The sequence below is a fragment of the Suncus etruscus genome, chromosome 1 (assembly GCF_024139225.1).
Source record: "Suncus etruscus isolate mSunEtr1 chromosome 1, mSunEtr1.pri.cur, whole genome shotgun sequence".
NCBI classification, from domain to species: Eukaryota; Metazoa; Chordata; class Mammalia; order Eulipotyphla; family Soricidae; genus Suncus; species Suncus etruscus.
Genome location: NC_064848.1, coordinates 72,461,809 through 72,480,877, shown reverse-complemented (window position 1 = coordinate 72,480,877; position 19,069 = coordinate 72,461,809). Strand labels below are relative to the sequence as shown.

The following is a 19,069-nucleotide window of genomic DNA, read 5'->3' as shown; positions in this document are numbered from 1 at the left end:
TTCTGGCAGGCTCCTAAATTTTGGGGATTGAACCCAGGTTCGCCACGTACAAGTCCAATGCTCTACCTTCTGTGCTATCCTCTGGCCCCTCCAGAACTTTCATTTCCTCTTTGACCCACTGGTTGTGCAGTCCTGAGTTGTGTGATTTCCAGGTGTCTGAGGTCTTTTTTTTTGTTTGTTTGTTTCTGTTTATGATTAGTTTTCATTTCAATATTGCATAACGGGAGAGGATAGCTGCCGCAAATTTTATTTTCTTGGTTTTATGGAGATAGGTTTTATGACACAACATGTTGCTTATCTTGGAAAATGCCCCATGTATAACAGAGAAGTATTCAAATATTGGTAGACGAAGAGCCATATATATCTGCTAACCCATATCTTCCTTTGTTTCCTTCAAATCCAGTGTTTCCTGGTTGAGTTTCAGTCTAGCTGATCTAGCCAAAGTGATAAAATGGTGTTGAAATCTCCAGCTACTCTTGTGATGCTGTCAATATCTTCCTTTTGGTCTAGTAGCAAATTTTTTTTATTTTTAAATATTTTACTGGCCCAACATTTCTAATTATTTTACTGGTGCTTAAATATTTAGAAGTGTGAGTTATTTATTATATTTACCACTTGATCATTAAGAAGTGATCACGGGGCCGGGCGGTGGCGCTGGAGGTAAGGTGCCTGCCTTGCCTGCGCTAGCCTAGGACGGACCGCGGTTCGATCCCCCGGCGTCCCATATGGTCCCCCAAGAAGCCAGGAGCAACTTCTGAGCGCATAGCCAGGAGTAACCCCTGAGCGTCACAGGGTGTGGCCCAAAAACCAAAAAAAAAAAAAAAAAAAAAAAAAAAAAGAAGTGATCATCCCTCTCCCTTAATACCCTTAAAATTTGAAGCCTATGTTGTCTGATATAAGCATGAACACTCCATATTTTCTTCTTCTTTTTTAAAATATAAATAGGTTTTAATTAGAAATTCTCAGGAAGTGGAGGGAGAAGACAAGAAAGAGATAGAATACTGTACTTAAGGGAGATGTGGGCTTTCTCAAAGGTGTAAAGAGCCAGAGTACACAACCCAGATGAAAATAGGAAAGTATGACTGCAGTTTTCGATTCATTCTGCCATTCTGTGTATCTTTTTTTGTTTGTTTCTTTATTTGTTTGGGTCACACCTAGCAGTGCTCAGGGGTTACTCTTGGCTCTGTGCTCAGAAATCACTCCCGGCTTGGGGGACATATGGGATGCCAGGGGATCAAACCATGGTTTGTCCAAGGTCAGCCACATGCAAGGCAAACTCCCTATCGATGCGCCACTGTTCTGGTCCCTCTTGCCACTTTTCTTAAGCAACCAACCTCTTCTAAAGCTACAGCTTCTTACTAAAGTGGGAAGCAACCTCCCCAATTCTAAGTATTTTATGGTAGTATATTGAATATTCTCACTCTGTGGAAGAAATGGAATAACTTTTGGAAACAGAAGTATCTTAAATATTTTTCTACATGATGGCTATCTATTCATGGTAAATGCCATAATCATTAGCTTTTAGATAGTAGCACTGATCATCATTATCTCAATTTTTATGTACCTTTCCAAATAGCTACCATGTTTTTATATCTTGCTCCCAGGAACCTTTTTGCTGCTTGCCTTCTTTTCAGCAGAAACAATTACTTTAACAGACTCCAATGTTCAAGACTTGGCTGGCACTGCATTTAACAACCCCTTGAGAACACCAAAGAAAAAAGATGTTTTTCCAAAACCAATACAGTGTTTCCCAATTAATCTTTTTACATTATGTTCCTCTGTGTCCTCAAAGTAACATTTGCTCTATGGGGGTTGAAGAAGTAATTGTTCACTGCATATACAAATATTCACTATATTTTATTGTGTATATGTGTATATATATTTATATGTGTATATAAATTCTATACCTATTACATCACATATGCAAGATACAGTACACAATGTAAGTAGACATTTCGCCACATTTTAAGTTCTAAATATATTAGCTATCAAAAGACATGCTCTTGAAAACTAAGATGGCAACACTAGAAAATGATTTGTTATTATTAATTCTAATGATATCTATATGATTATATATTTATAAACTCTCAGGGCATTTTATGTATTAATTTTTAAATACAGAATTATTTTAAAAGAATCACTCTTCCCAGGGAGTATGTAGGTCACAAATATCAATAGTTTCATCATTTTAAACTTTTTGTAATGGCTGTATATATAAATGACTCCCCAAAAATATCACAGAAATGTTGGGAGAGGCAATCTGCCCTGAATGCTGAGTGTTCCTGCAAGTACTTAATAGCATGTGAAGAATGCAAAGCCTTGCCAACTTTTTTTAATATGGGCAATTTCCTTCCTTCCTTCTCTCTCTCCCTCCCTTCTTCCTTACCCCCTCCCTCCTTTACCCCTTCCTTCCTTCCTCCCTCCCTCCTTCCTCTTTCCCTCCCTGCCCCTTCTTTCTTCCCCTTTCCTCCCTCCCTTCCCCTTCTCTCCTCTTCCTTCCTTCCTTCCTTTCTTTTTCTCTCTCTCCCTTCCTTCCTTCCTTCCTTCCTTCCTTCCTTCTTCTCTCTCTTCCTTCCTTCCTCCCTCCCTCCTTCCTCTTTCCCTCCCTGCCCCTTCTTTCTTCCCCTTTCCTCCCTCCCTTCCCCTTCTCTCCTCTTCCTTCCTTCCTTCCTTTCTTTTTCTCTCTCTCCCTTCCTTCCTTCCTTCCTTCTTCTCTCTCTTCCTTCCTTCCTTCTTCTCTCTCTTCCTTCCTTCCTTCCTTCCTTCTTTCCTTCCTTCCTTCCTTCCTTCTTTCTTCTTTCTTTCTTCTTCTTCTTTTCTTTCTTTTCTTTCTTTCTTTCTTTTCTTTCTTTCTTCTTTCTTTCTTTCTTTCTTCTTTCTTTTCTTTCTTTCTTTCTTTCTTTCTCTTTTTCTTCTCTCTTTCTTCCTTTTCCTTCTTTTCTTTCTTTCTTCTTCTTCTTCCTTCCTTCCTTCCTTCCTTCCTTCTTCCCTCCCTCGTTCCTTCCTTCCTTCCTTCCTTCCTTCCTTCCTTCCTTCCTTCCTTCCTTCCTTCCTTCCTTCCTTCCTTCCTTCCTTCCTTCCTTCCTTCCTTTCTTTCTTTCTTTCTTTCTTTGCATTCTTCCTTTCTATCCTTCTTTCTTTTGAAAATTTTTTGGGGGGTTTGGGCCATAACCAGCAAAGTTCAAGGGTTACTCTTGGCTTTGCAATCAGGAATTACTCCTGGCAGTTTTTGGAGGGACCATATGAGATGCCAACGACTAAATCTGGGTCACCCGCAGGCAAATTAAATGTCCTATCTACTGTACTATCACTCCTGCCCCCAAATCTAGGCCAGTTCTTAGAGGTGGGTGGTTCTGCAGCAAGAAACCTGGCAGTAACATCCACGATGGCATTAGATAAGGAATAAGTAGGCTCACCTACTACTAAACAAAGTTTGAATTCCCTAAATTCAGCTTCTCTCAGATGTCATGAAAGTCCACTGTGTGCTCAATGTCCACCTGGGTCCTCTGATTGGGACCCTGGCTCATGAAGACAAGAAAAACCAACTTAAACATGCCGGTGTTCTTGCTTTCCTGTGCCATAATAAGTTTTTTTGGTCTCTGATGGTGGTCTTGTCTATGCCACAGCTATCTATGGTTAATCTGTTACCTTGTAATAAGGTATTAACACAGACATAAAAAGCAATGTTTGTTAAGAGATAAAAAATTAAATACATGCCCAACAGAAGAGATCACAGGGATGAGACACTAACAGAAAATATTTTCTTGAAGAGTAAGAGCAAGGAAAGGGTGCTGATAGTCAGGTACAGGGACATAAATTTCCCAAGGAGGATGCAATATCAATCTATTAATGGGTGTGTACAATGAGGAAAAGAATTAAAAAACACTCAAATAAGCCTCAGTCTTTGCTTACCTTGCTCTGGGCAAGCAGATAGAGGGATGTACCTGCTCACTGTTGTAGCCTGACTTATGTGCCTAAGAGGACTGTGAAGAAAAAGTGCTGACATGATGGTGCCCTCAATGACTGGGGATTCCCTTGAATGTGTTAGCCTGCTTAATTGTTAGATTGGCTAACTTAAAACCTCATGTCTACTGGGAGGGTATCCAATCTTAACTAAGAGTTTGTTCAGTCTCAATAACAACTTTGGAAAAGTGACTGTGCTGAGACAAGTCCTCCAGTGAAATAAAATGAAATCCATCATCTGTAACACAGGTACTACTCCTAAATAAGGATGGGGAAGGGTTTTACTGACTTATCAACTAATGATATCTAAATGATTATATATTTATAAACTCTCAGGGCATTTTATGTATTAATTTTTAAATATAGAATAATTGTTGCCAATGCTCCAGTCATTTGACCTGCCACTTGGAAAACTACAGAAGGTAAATTAAAGAAACCCCTATTTGAGGTTGTGGACTGCCAGTCTAAAAATGTGGGTCATGTATGTAAATGCTCATAGTAAGGGTCAGCTGTCATTGAGAAGAGCAATGAAATTGGTAGACTGGATAAGCTTGTGTAGTCCAAATCACATGTCATTTGGTCCCTCAATCCATCAGAACCCTTAATAGGGTAACAAATCTATCATCATAGGCTGCGTACAAAGTAAATGTGTCAGATGCTTAAGTTATCACTATATAAAATACTGGTATTCTAAGTGGGCCTATTTTTCTTATAATGAAAGAGGCTGAGTGATATAGTGTTGCTGCTTCTTGATATTGCCAGGAGCTTTTGACAAAGTAAATGTGTTTGATGGAGAAGCTATCACTGTATAAAATACTGATATTCTTCTAAGTGGCCTATTTTTATTTATTTTATTTTATTTTTAGGCTACACCCAGTGGCGGTCAGGGGTTACTCCTTGCTCTATGCTCGAAATCACTCCTGACAGGCTTGGGAGACCATCTGGGATGCCAGGGATTGAACCCAGGTCTGTCCTGGGTCATCAGCATGTAAGGCAAATGCCCTACCACCATGCTATCACTCCAGTCCCGTAAGTGGCCTATTTTTATTAAGATGAGGGAGACTGTGTTATATAAAATGTTTCTGCTTGCTCCTGCCAGGAATTTTTTTGGTGACCCCTTCTTAATTATGCCTCCTCACCTTTGCAGCCATTTTTAGCTTTCAGAGGTCTTGTTCCAGTCTGATGATGATCATTTTGTGAGATCCTTGAAATAAAACTGCATCATGTTTGGGTTTTTTTATGGGCTATCCCCTCTCTTAGCCTGAATATGCAGTGGCTTTTGCCACAGAGATCATTGAACAATGTACTCAATAAATTATTATGATATTTAATGGATATTCTATGCTCCGTTACCTATCCACAGGTACCTGAAATTGTTGATAGCTGGCATGACCTTCTCAAAAATAAACTTGAACAAAGATTTCCTTCTCTACCTTAGTTTTCTCAACTGGCCATTTGATTAGTGTATAGCTGCCACCAGAGTCCATCTCCTCTTAGCAGATTTCTCAGAGTAAAGAGGACAAAGGAAGTGGTGGAATATGTATTCTTTCTTTGAATTTGGGGATTCTGCCCTGCCCATTTCTGGCTTCCATGCTTGTTTCTCTCCTTTTAAGGCATGCTCATGCTGCCCTGACTGAAACACCCAGAAGTGGCAGCTTAGCCCCGATGGGCTTAGAAATTCATACTTAATTTTAGTTCAGATACCTGGATGTGTTGAACTGAACTAAAGTGATTTCTACCTTTTTAGGTTACATATTTGTATGTTGGGAAAAACAGGCCATATAGTACCCCTACATTGACCCTGAGGGCTCCCTTTCAGCCTATCTATTACCTCCTGTAACTTCTGGCAACAAAACCACAGAGCAGGAAAGCTGTCAAAATCTCTTGATAAATTATAAAAGCTAGCACACTAGCCTTTAGTACATTCTGGTTGTATAAAGTAATAGCTCCCATTTCCTCAGGACTTATTTACAGTTGACTTGGTCTAGGACACAGAAGGGCACATTTGAAGTCAATGCTGTGGTTTGTTCCATCCTGCCACTTGGATGACACTATTAATTAAACGGTGTATGTGACTTATTAAATAGATTTGTTCCCAGCCTCTATTAAGTCAAAGTAATTAGAGCAGTTAATGAAATGGCAAGCTTATGTCGAGAACATGGATGACTTAAAGGGTGGATTGTTGGGAGTGATGATTTACCCATAGGCTTATTCATCCCTCCATGTTCTTATGTCAATAATGCAAAGTCTTGAGCACTCTTTACAAAGGCAACTTCCTAGGGTTGTGTTTGGAACAATCAGCTTGAGCCGTGAGGTCATGGGATTACTCTAAAAGCAGATTCCTGCAGCTCAATATCCCTCAGCTATGATAGAAACCTGTGATACTGTACTCAGTATCTTTCTGAGCTTTCTGCAACTCATGCCTGCTCCTTGGAAGCCTGCTCCTTGTTAATGCTGATGATTTACTCTGCTGTGAGTAATAATCTCACTTATCTATGACCCTGGAATATTTTGTCAATAGTCAGCATTGATTAAAAAAGAGAATTACTTCTTTGCCTTTAATGTGGGATAAAATCAAACATCAGATTCTAAAACTAATTCTAATTATTGTAATATAAAATTTAGTATAAGAAGGGGCCGGAGTGATAGTGCAGCAGTAGGGCGTTTGCCTTGAACACGCTGACCCAGGACAGACCTCGGTTCGATCCCCGGTGTTCCATATGGTCCCCCAAGCCAGAAACGATTTCTGAGCGCATAGCCAGGAGTAACCCCTGAGTGTCATCGGGTGTGGCCCAAAACAAACAAACAAAAAAAATTTAGTATAGTAAGTAAAAAATATGATTTTAGAGATTAAAAAGTAAAGAGATCAATATAACATTATAAACTGTCTAAAATGTATTATATAGGGGCTGGAGCAGTAATGCAAGCTGTAAGACATCTATCTGCCTTGTGCGCGCAAGCCTAGGACGAAATGCGGTTCGATCTCCTGGCGTCCCCAAACCAGGAGCGATTTCTGAATGCATAGCCAAGAGTAACCCCTGACAGTCACTGGGTGTGGCCGAAAATTGAAAAAAAAAAAGTATAATATAGATAAGGGGAGCAGTGGAGAATTTAAGAAGGAAATGGCACTAATGGATCTGTGTTTCTAAAAAAAAGATCTCTGGAGACTGAGTGAAGCTTTTATTTGAAGCGAACCATTGTTCAGTCAGGGAGGATTGGTAGGGAGAATCCAGAAATTTAAATTAAAAATGTTGAGAGCTAAATGAAAATATCAGTTTGGGGCATTTGAAGAAATCTATAGAGATGTCTAGCAAAGAAAGTAGCATGTTTATGGCTCCAACAAATGGAAGGAGATGGTGGGATTCAAGATTCAGGATTATAAGACATTTATATGAAGATGATTGCTTCAATGTTTTCTCTAAAGACAAGAATTTCTGGTCTAAATTAAAGTACATACAATTGGAAAATGAATCTCTATATCTTAATTAAAATATAAAGATAACTTAAAAACCCACATAAATGGCTCAGTATCAGATGATTTAACATGGTTATTTTAATAGGATTTGATATTATTCTACTACCATACCAAAAGGTCCCTCTCCTTTTCAATACATGGGGATTAAAAAGGAGAATGGCCACTGCTTGGATCATTTTCTTTTTTTTTTTTTTCTTTTTTTGGTTTTTGGGCCACACCCAGTGATGCTCAGGGGTTACTCCTGGCTATGCACTCAGAAATTGCTCCTGGCTTGGGGGACCATATGGGACGCGGGATTAAACCTCGGTAGGTCTGTCTTAGGCTAGCCACTGCTCCTGCCCCTTGGATCATTTTCTTGCCTCAGTTGATTCAGGTGTCTTATTGCACCCTGGTTTCTTGGCCTTCAAGTTAAAAGGAAAAAACATTTTTTTTTTTATTTTTTTTTTGGTTTTTGGGCCACACCCGGCGGTGCTCAGGGGTTACTCCTGGCTATCTGCTCAGAAATAGCTCCTGGCAGGCACGGGGGACCATATGGGACACCGGGATTCGAACCAACCACCTTTGGTCCTGGATCGGCTGCTTGCAAGGCAAACACCACTGTGCTATCTCTCCGGGCCCGGAAAAAACATTTTAAGAGAACAATAATCAACCATAAAATCCAAAATTTTAAATTACATTTGTTCACTGAATTATAGTAAGGAAATTCATCTGTATTTATTTTCCAGTTATAGACATGTTAGCTCTTCCCCTAAATTTCTCTCTCTATTTGGGGGGTTGGGTCAAACCCCACAGTGCTTGGGGACTACTCCCAGCTTAGTACTCAGGGGTAGCTCCCAGGAGTGCTTGGGAAATATGTGTGGCTCCAGGAATCAAACCTAAGCCCTCCCTCATGCAAAGCATGCATTTAGCACATTGAACTAGCTCTCTGCCCCTTCAGAATAAAATTTTTATTTTATTTTGGAGCCATATCTGGTGGTGCTTGGGAGTTACTCCTGACACAGAGCTTGAAGGTCACATCTGGAAATACTCAGGGGGTTATGCAGAGCCAAGGACTGATCCCAACCTTCTGCATGCAAAACACAAGCATTCCAACCTGTTGAGCTATCTCTCTGACTCTCATTAAATTTCTGGTGGTCGAGGCTAATACTTTGTATAAATAGGTACCTTTCTAATACTTTGTATTATAGGTACCTTTCTAATTACTCAGCAACTCTGATGTTAATTACACTATCCTCCATCTCTAAAACTTTTCTTTGCTATTTGATTACTCTCCAAGCAAAAACTAAGACTGGCACATCCAAGACAGAATAGGTGCTGTATTTGAAATTTTACAAGTTTAAGATGTTCATCCATCTGGCAGAGCAGCTAGACATACATCAGCCAAGAACATCTTTCTTGCTTGAAATGGATTCTGGCTCTCAGAGAGGATTTGACTGAAGGGAAGTCAACATCTTTAGTTGCTTTATGGCTGAACTCTTCTAATATACCTCCTCAATGCTTCCTTTTTCAAGACTTGGCTCTGTGCACTCCCTTGGTTTCCACAGGAATAGACAGTACTATCAAATGGCATATAATCAAACAGCACAACAGAGAGAGGAAGCTTTACTGTAAAAAAAAAACAAGAATTCAGGTTGATGAGAAGTATCCTTGACTCTGAGGCTTCCTTTCCCAATACCATATTTTGGGGCTGTGCTTTTATTGCCTAATAAGTACTATATTTTTCTTTTCTTTTCGTCAGCAGCAAGACGCTCAGGGGACCTTGTGGTGCCAGAGATTAAGGTCAGGGTCTTTGAACTATCTCCCAGGTCCCCTAATATAGCTCTAAATAGACCTTTAAATATTTAATTCAGATTAGTATGAAAATTAGCTCCTTCAGTGAAGAGCATTTCATGCAAAGCTAAGTATTAAAAATGTTTCAAAATGCTGTGATACTTATTCTACAATTCCATTAGGCTTGTGCTATATCCTCATTTATTTAGAGTGGTACTTTAATTTGGTATAGCATTTTGGGATGATGATAAAATGTATGGCTTTTCACAGTAGATAACTTACTTATGGGAAAGCATTTATATTATCTGCACTGGTTCCTACTCTCTAGCATGAATCAAATCGTCTTGGTGAACTTGAAAATGCAGATAGCTAAGTTGTCCCTTAACTTTTCATTTACTGGATTCAGTGCATGGTCCAATAATTTACATTTCTAACAAGTTTGGAAATTCTGAAGCCAGTGTTCGTTAAATTGCACATGTAAAGTCTTAGGATTTCACTTCTTGTTATTATTATTATTACTGTTGTTTTCTTTTGGGGGGTGCTATACCCAGCTATGCTCAGGATCACTCCTGGAAGGGTCCATGGATCATATGTGATGGGTACCAGGGAGCATTGCCACACAGACTGAATGTAAAGCAAGCAGCCTACTCACTGTATAATCACCCATTGGTGATCTTGGGCTCTGATCCTACTGACTTCATGGAGCAGAAAATAATTCCACCCTGACTTTAGCCAAAATAGATAACTAAGTCATTTGTAAATGTTATCCACTATTGTAATTCAACCTACATAAGGACAAACTAAGAACTTTAAAGAGGAGCACTTAACCTTACCTTGATGGATGCAAACAGTACTGAAGCTATTTTAAAAGTCTTGTTTGAAAATTAAATTTGGAAACTATATATATGCAGTCTTGTTTACCTCCTAGCTCCTCTGAAGTCTTATGGTATATTGCAACTTTAGTTTTCCGAGTATGTACCTCAGTTTTATTGGTCCTAACATACAGTTTTAAGAAGTCAATTTATCTGCTCAGCTAAGCTATTCCTTTGGGAGAACAGCTTCCAAATTGATGAAACCCATCTGTTGCCTTCTCACTTTAGTAACACTCTCTCTATGGGATTTATCAGACAGTAGAAAAGACAAGCATTCATAAAAATGTATAAATGCGGCCAATGAAACCAGATGTCTTTGTTTGGGGGTTACCTGACAGTTATCAGGAAACCATGCAGTGTTCCGGGTGTCACATGTGCAGGGAAAGTGCTCTGCCACGGAGCCACATCCTCAGCCACTCAACCAGAAATCTATTTTATGTTGTTCTTTTGTTTTGTTTTTGGGCACACCTGGTGGCACTCAGGGGTTACTCCTGGCTCTTGCTCAGAAATTGCTCCAGGGGTGGGGGGAACCTGATTCAATTCCCAGCAACCCACCATAGGGTCCCCAGATTCTGCCAGATTTCTGAGCGCAGAGCAAGGAGTAACCCCTCAGTGCTGCTGCCGAGTGCGGCCCAAAAACCCACTCCCCACCAAAAAAAAAAGAAAAAAAGAAATCTGTACTGGGTCAGAGGCGTGCAAGGTAAACGACCTTCTATCCCTCTGCCCCTCAGAAATCTTAATAAAACTTTCAATGATATATGAAAAGTTAACAACCAAATTCAAAGCATCATTTAGTAATCTGACCTTGTAACTATTATTCCTCTTCACAATTGTCCTCATAGTACTGATAGTTGAGTTCAAATTTGTACTTTCTAGTCTCCTTCATCTTTCTGCCACTTTTCTCTTTGAAACAGAGAAGTAACTGAATGGTAGAAATATTTGTCACAGTTTAGTGGTCTGAGTTGTAAAGAAATATTTACAGTTTAAAGGTCATTTTAGAGTGCACTTTTATAATTTGCCCTATCATGTTTGAATAATAGTTCTTTTTTAAGGAGGGGGTCACATCAGGCAGTGCTCAGGGGTTACTCCTGGTTCTGTGCTCAGAAATCGCCCCTGGCAAGGTCAGGGGAACAAATGGGATGCAGGGAATAGAATCAGAGGCCGTCTTGAGTTGGTCTTAAGCAAGGCAAATGTCCTACTGCTGTGCTATCTCTCTGGTCCCAAATTCTAGTAATAGTTCTAAATTATGTATATAAGATATTTTTAAATACAATACTTCTTATTATGCTTCCATAGAGCCAGTAGTTTTATGAGACAGTATAAAAGATAAATGCTTCCAGTGATCTTTTTGCTTCAGGTCCTTATATCCATAGCACAGGAAACATGTTTTTTTTTTGGGGGGGGGGGGGGATTGGATCACACCCGGCAGCACTCAGAGGTTATTCCTGGCTCTACGCTCAGAAATCGCTCCTGGCAGGCTCGGGGAACCATATGAGATGCCGGGATTTGAACCACCTTCCTTCTGCATGCAAGGCAAATGTCCTACCTCCATGCCATCTCTCCAGCCCCAGGAAACATGTTACTTAAAGTGATGAAAAAGTGTAGTTCTAACAGGAATATGGGCTGATATTTCCCTTTATATTTAAAAGGAAGAAGAAAATGAAACCACATAGTTGTATGTTGGGCTTTCAATTGTCAGTGCCAGCAGAAACTTAGTTGAACTGGATGAAGTTTCAAATACAAGAGAAACATTTCCAGACTCTTTTGTGCTATTTACAATGTATTGTTCATAGACATATATTTTGTTTATTTGTTTTTGGTTTTGTTCCACACCCAGTGATGCTCAAGGGTTACTCCTGGCTCTGAACTCAGGAATCACTCCTGAGTGATGGTGTTGCTTGGACCATACATGATGCAGGGGAAAGAATTCAGGTATGTCCAAGGCAACTGCCCTATCCTCTGTTCTATCTCTCCAGGCTCTATATATTTTAAAATTTCATGTGAATTATTAATATTTATCCAATTCTTTTTAAAAAGTCTTGACCAGGAATAAGTAAACTATATTTGGACATATTACTATTATTTTTTTTCCTAGAAGGAGGATGGTGCTCAGGAGATTATATAAGGTGCTGGGAATCAAATCTAGCTCAGCCATGTATAAGGCAAAGCATCTTAGCCATTATACTACTGTTCCAGGCCGTATGTCACTATTCTTAAATTGACACTGTAGTGGCCAGAGCAATAGCACAGGGTTTAAGAGCTTGCTTTGGGGCCGGAGAGATAGCATGGAGGTAAAGCGTTTGCCTTTCATGCAGGAGGTCATCGGTTCGAATCCCGGCGTCCCATATGGTCCCCCGTGCCTGCCAGGAGCAATTTCTGAGCCTGGAGCCAGGAATAACCCCTGAGCACTGCCGGGTGTGACCCAAAAAAAAACCAAAAAAAAAAAAAAAAAAAAAAAAAGAGCTTGCTTTATACACGACTGACCAGGGTTTTATGCCTCAGGCACTGCCAGGAGTGATCCCTAAATGCAGAACTAGGAGTAAGCCCTGAACATAACATAAAGTGTTCACAAGGTGAATATGAGGTGAAACACAAGGCCACAAGGTGTGGCCCAAGAGCCAGAAAAAAAAAAAAGTTAAATCAACATTATATCTCCTTTCAGCTCTCTGTGAACCAAATTAAAATAAAAAAGACATTTCAGGGGGCCGGGCGGTGGCGCTAAAGGTAAGGTGCCTGCCTTGCCTGCGCTAGCCTCGGACGGACCGCGGTTCGATCCCCCGGCGTCCCATATGGTCCCCCAAGCCAGGAGCGACTTCTGAGCGCATAGCCAGGAGTAACCCCTGAGCGTCACAGGGTGTGGCCCAAAAACCAAAAAAAAAAAAAAAGACATTTCATTCAGAAAGCTATTAAAAATGTGTGGAAAAACAAAGAGAATACTGGATTTTAGGTGTTTACATTCTGTCAGCATCTAATATAGTTCCAAATGAGCACCTCAGAAGTGATTCTAGAGCTCAGTAAACCCTTAGCATCACTGATTGTGGCCCCAATTTCCCACCCCCATCAAATTACAAAATACATGTTTTATATATGCTTTGAAAAATTGTTAAAGTAGGGGCCAGAGTGGTGGCACTAGCCATAGGGCGTTTGCCTTACCTGCGCTAGCCTAGGACTGAATGTGTTTTTTTTGTTTTTGTTTTTGTTTTTTTTTCTTCCCTGACTGAGGTTTGATCCCCTGTCGTCCCGTATAGTCCCTCAAGCCAGAAGCTATTTCTGAGCGCATAGCCAGGAGTAACCCCTGAGCATCATCGGGTGTGGCCCAAAACCAAAAAAAAAAAAAAAATTGTTAAGGTAATAACAAAATCACTGTAATCTCATTATCTTAAGTCTAGCATAACTGTTAGCATAGTGTAATAATCACTTCCATTCTTTTTCATTTTTTCTTGTTGAACACATTGAAGGTTTTTTCAAATATCTGGAATAATCAGTGATTTTATGTTACTGATTATTTTACAGGGGAGGCCACATCAGAAGGTGTTCAGGGCTCACATTTGGGTCTGTGCTCAGGAGCTATTTCTCATGGTTATATGCTTGGGGGCTATGGCTGCTCCTTGGAGGACCATACATGATACTGGGATTCAAACCAGAGTTGTAACTACACATTCCAAGCAAGTGCCTTACGATTTGAACATCTCTCTGGCCAAAAATAAATTTTGAAAAATATAATACTTTTTAAAGTTAATTTGCACATATCTGGCTGCACTCAGGATTTCCTCCTGGTTCAGTGCTCAGGGATTACTCCTAGCAAGGCTTAGGAGACCAAATGTGGTAGTATCAGGGATCTAATTCAGGTTGGCTGCATGCAAGACAAGCATTATAACCTCTGCACTATCTCTCTTGCCGTAAAAAAGGAATTCCTTGCCATCATTACTATAAGTGACTGGAAATAAGATTCTAACATGAGTTGAAAGTTTGAGAACTAGCAGGTTATGCTACCTCAGTCAGCTTGGTGCTTGGGCGACCTTAGAAGGAATTCAGGTCTCCCTTATGCAAGCATGCACTGGGCTCACCAAACATTCTCCATGAATCCCCAAAATTGATTATAAATGGAGTTACATATCTATGGAAGACATTTCAAAAAATAAAAACCTATTAAAAAAAAGGCCAACCTCCATCTCACCAACCTGTTGTAATTAAACATGGCTTACATTTTGAAATAATATAGTCCTGTCTCTTGTCTATAAAAAATGTTTATCACTAGGTTGTATTCAAATGGTGAAATCCCCATAATCACGCCTTAGTTAATATTCACAGTATCTCTGTTGTGAAAGCCAGAATTACTATCCTTTACAGATAAAAAACAAATTAAAAAAGATTTAGTCTGTGGACTTTTTTTTTTTGGTTTTTGGGCCACACCCGGCAGTGCTCAGGGGTTACTCCTGGCTGTCTGCTCAGAAATAGCTCCTGGCAGGCATGGGGGACCATATGGGACACTGGGATTTGAACCAACCACCTTTGGTCCTGGATCAGCTGCTTGCAAGGCAAACGCCGCTGTGCTATCTCTCCGGGCCCTAGTCTGTGGACTATATATCAGTTTATATCCTGATCAGTTTATATCCTGAAAGTGAGAGAAAAGCCACCAAATAGAGGGGTTACTCTAATTCACAAGCATTTAGTTTCTTACAAAATATATACATTTGGAAACTTTTTCTTAGATTCTTTTTTAACATTGAAAGGTTATAATTTTCACCTATTCTCATCATATATCAGCATATGTCTCCTATAGAGTAGGTGTTAGAAAATTTCTTTGAATACACAAATGTATTAAAAATTGTAAAATGATGTTATGTTAGATTTTATAAAATTAAATAAAATATAAGAGCAGTTTTAAAATAACATGACTATCATTACTGTTATCAATAATTTGGAAAAGAAAACAAGGTAACACTAACAGTCAATTTTAAGGTACAGGTTAAAATTAAAATATATCAATTTTTATAAGATGTCACCTTTTTGTAAGTGTCTAATCAATTTATTATAAAGTTTCTCTCAAAACTCCTGTTTCAACTATAATTCACCTTATTCTCATCAATAACCAATTTAACTGACTGTTTACAGACAGGTGGAGTGACAAATGACAAATTAGTATTCCCCAGGTTTGTGGCATGGACATAGATCTGAATTTATTTTTCAAATACCCTTTATAGTCATAGCCTTGCAAACAGAAGACATCTTATCGGGTTTACTATTGATCCGAATGACAAGGTTGAGCATCAGATTAAGGATATGTCAGAAACCTGAAAGAAGGCTACCACCGGAAGCTCTGGGATGGTAACTTCTTTCAAAATGATCTATTAAGGCTTCTGTGTTTACAAAGACAGTTAAAAAACACAGCACAATATACTCGGTTGGTATCAAGCAATCAGACGGATGCTCATAAAAAATGTCCTAATACTATGAAAACCTCTCGTAATATCAACCATAGTATGTTGCTTATTTTCACGAATAAAAAATATGATCGCATTTTTTGATACTGAAATGCAAAAAAAAAAATAGGACTTTTTCTTCACCCCACATCTTATTTCTACTATTAGTTTCTTTCACCACAAAGTATGCCTCTCAAGAGATGAGGGACAATGGGAGATACTCATTAAACCTCTACTAGGCAGAAAGGACCAACTAGAATTCAAATTTTAATTCTAATTATCTATTCAGTAATTATGAAAAATTATATAGTTTGAGAATGGTATGACTAAACAGAGCATCCCCCAAAATAGATCCCAAATAAAAGTTCTAAAATTATTTCTAATATATATGTATATATACACATTTTAATACTGTAATATAATATATATTAAAGTATCTTATGAAAATTGTAGTATTTTGGGGATATAATACCAAGCATGTTAAAAATGTAGCAAAAAACCCCAAGAAATCTGATCAGAAGTGGGGAAAAAATCTGTCTCTTGTGATCACCTTGGGGTTAGCACTTCTTTAAGGAAGATTCATTATTTTCGAGACCAGAAATGAATTGAAGAATTTTGTGAGAATCATGGGAATAGGAAAACTTCAGAAAATTCCCATTTCAGACGGTTTTACACAGACTTCAGCTGGCTTTTCAAAACCCACAGTGCTCTATCCAATATCAAGAGATCAACATTTGACATTATTATAGAGTAAAGAAATAGATAGCTGCTGTCCCTAAACTATTTAAAAACATCAGCAAACTCTGAAACTTTTTAAGTTTGCTTTTCAATCTAGCATGTGACTCTTTTTGAGGCAATATCAAGGGGTTTCAATTTACAAGACTGTAACAGGGGTCTCAAACTCGCGGCCTGAGGGCCGTCCTCCATACATTTTGTGGCCCTGCCCTAGAGGGATCTTTTTTGTTTTGTTTTGTTTTAGTTGTTTGGGTCACACCCCCAATGTTCAAGGCTTATTACTGACTTTTGCACTCAAGGATCACCCCGACTTTGCCACCTGCCGGCCCTCAGGTAAATTGAGTTTGAGACCCCTGGCAACAGTGATGAATTTAAGTTTAATTGCAAGATCATTATTATAAGGAAACAGAGACAATGGCCCCTGGTCAGCTATAGGTAGGTACTGTCTCTTTAAGGGTGAAGACATCAGTTACCAGAAGGCCCACCTTGTATGTGTCTCAGGATAACAGCTGGCCCTTGGGATTAAAGTGTTTGGGGAAAAAGGGTATTGAAAAAAGGCTGCTGCAACTACCCTTGCCAGACTGCTCCTGCCATAGAATCACTACTGAATTGCTCGAGAATCCGTTTACCGGACTACCAGCTCCTGCCACCTTTTGTCATCTCTCCTACTGTTCTAGGCCTAACACTAAAAGTTGGTGCCCAGAACAGAGTGAGCAATGAACCTCTGGGGAATCAGAATTGTGATTCTATGGATCAATTCCATGATCCCTTCATGGATCAAGGCCCTAAATCCTTGGTGGATTAAATCTATCCTGGTCTCCTGGATATTTAATGAAAGTTTTTTACCCTATTCCATGTCTTTTAAAAATCTAGTGCTATTAGGGGTGATGACATGCTGGAATATATATCTCCAAGTAATGATAAAAAGAAAGAATACTGTACTCACTAGATTACTTAAAACTATTACTTCTTTAGCCCTTCTTGGCGCTCCCCCACAGGAAAGAACAGACTAAATTTAGCAGGACCTAGATCAAATCCAATGAGAATGTTACTCCCACTCCCCCAACACACGAGAATTCCACGGAACAAATGCCATAGTGGGGCGAGGAGACTACTACTGCTGATCGCCAGACTGCTCCTGCTCCTACTGGATGGTCACTAACTGATTGCTGGAGAAACTGTTTGCCAGACTAATATCCCAAATACTACTGATGGCAACCTAGAAAGACCTGCATGCACAGGCATGACACAAATTCTAGCATTTTGGATGATGAGCCAATTAGTATTGATACTCAGAAGTCTGAAAATACTCTCCTGGATAGAGTAAGATTGAAACCTACCAGATCTAGGCTTTGTGAACTGCTGATGTACAAAGGGAAAAAGATTAATTCTCTAGGCAACTTTAAGAAAGCTTTTAATGCATACTTCCCTCTTTTTCATACTGTACTGAATATCTACTGGGCTAGAGTAAAAATGCACTTTGGACTCCCCAAGATTTTCATACAGTGACTGGAGTACTTGCAGTGAAGAATGTGGTATAGTGATGAGGCCAAGGCCAAACGGCACAACTTAGGTCGATCTGGCAGGAGACTATCTGGGGTCTGAATCATATATAACATGCTGATAGGGGAAGGAGAATATGAGAAAACCAAAAGGCAAGCTACCCTGCCTTGTACCATTCTAACACATGTCCAAGATAGCATTGGGCATATGGGAGAGGATTGATGCAGCTGCAGAATTTAAAGGCACCTTTACAAAGGCTCACAGAGCCTTTTGACCAATTTATTGGAAAACTATCTGATGTTATCCAGAGGCAGGTAAAAAGGAAGGAAGTCCAGGAACAATTAAAAAGACATCCAGCCTTCAAAAATACAAATGGGAACTGCTAGCACCAGTAGATTATATCATCAGCTGAAATCCTTTGGATCTGATCTACCTGAACTTTTATCAGCAGTGAAAAACAATTCTTGGATACTGTTGTGTTTTTTTAAAATTTATTCCTACTTCCCCCCAATTTTTTTTTCTACAAAAAAGGGAGGAGATATAAGGAAACAGAGACTCTAAGGCCCCTGGTCAGCCATAAGCAGGTACTGTACCTTTAAAGATGAAGAACACTAGGGGCTGGAGAGATAGCATGGAGGTAAGGCATTTACCTTGCATGCAGAAGGACAGTGGTTCGAATCCCGGCATCCCATATGGTCCCCTGTGCCTGCCTGGGATGATTTCTGAGCGTAGAGCCAGGAGTAGCCCCTGAGCGCTGCCGGATGTGACCCAAAAACCAAAACCAAAAAAAAAAAAAAAAAAAAAAAAAAAAGAGTAAAGATGAAGAACCCTGCCCCTTGTAACTAAAGTTGAAGAGGTAGGGTTGTATGTATTTGTGAGGAGACTACCACAACTGCCCCTGCTGGACTATTTCTGCTGGAGGGTCACTGCTGCATTGCTGAAGAAACTGTTTATTGGACTCCTGCAGCCATAGCCATCTCTCTTACTGTAATTTCATAACAATTATAAAATTTATCAATATAAGATATATAAGTATATATAAAAGATATATAGATATAAGAAAAATAAGATATGTAGATATAAGATATATGATATAGATACATTCGTGACATCTGAATTTTGGTACTGACTCTTTTTTTTTGGTACTGATTCTTTTTTTTTTTTTTGGTTTTTGGGCCACACCCTGTGACGCTCAGGGGTTACTCCTGGCTATGCGCTCAGAAGTTGCTCCTGGCTTCTTGGGGGACCATATGGGACGCCGGGGGATCGAACAGCGGTCCGTCCTAGGCTAGCGCAGGCAAGGCAGGCACCTTATCTCCAGCGCCACC

The 19,069-nt window shown here is 39.6% G+C and overlaps 1 protein-coding gene across 1 annotated transcript in view; it reads right to left on the bottom strand.

Moving 5' to 3' along the window:
• The window catches only part of INVS (inversin), a 162,985-nt gene that overhangs the window by 87,126 nt on the left and 56,790 nt on the right, over positions 1–19,069 (bottom strand). The window lies entirely within an intron of this gene.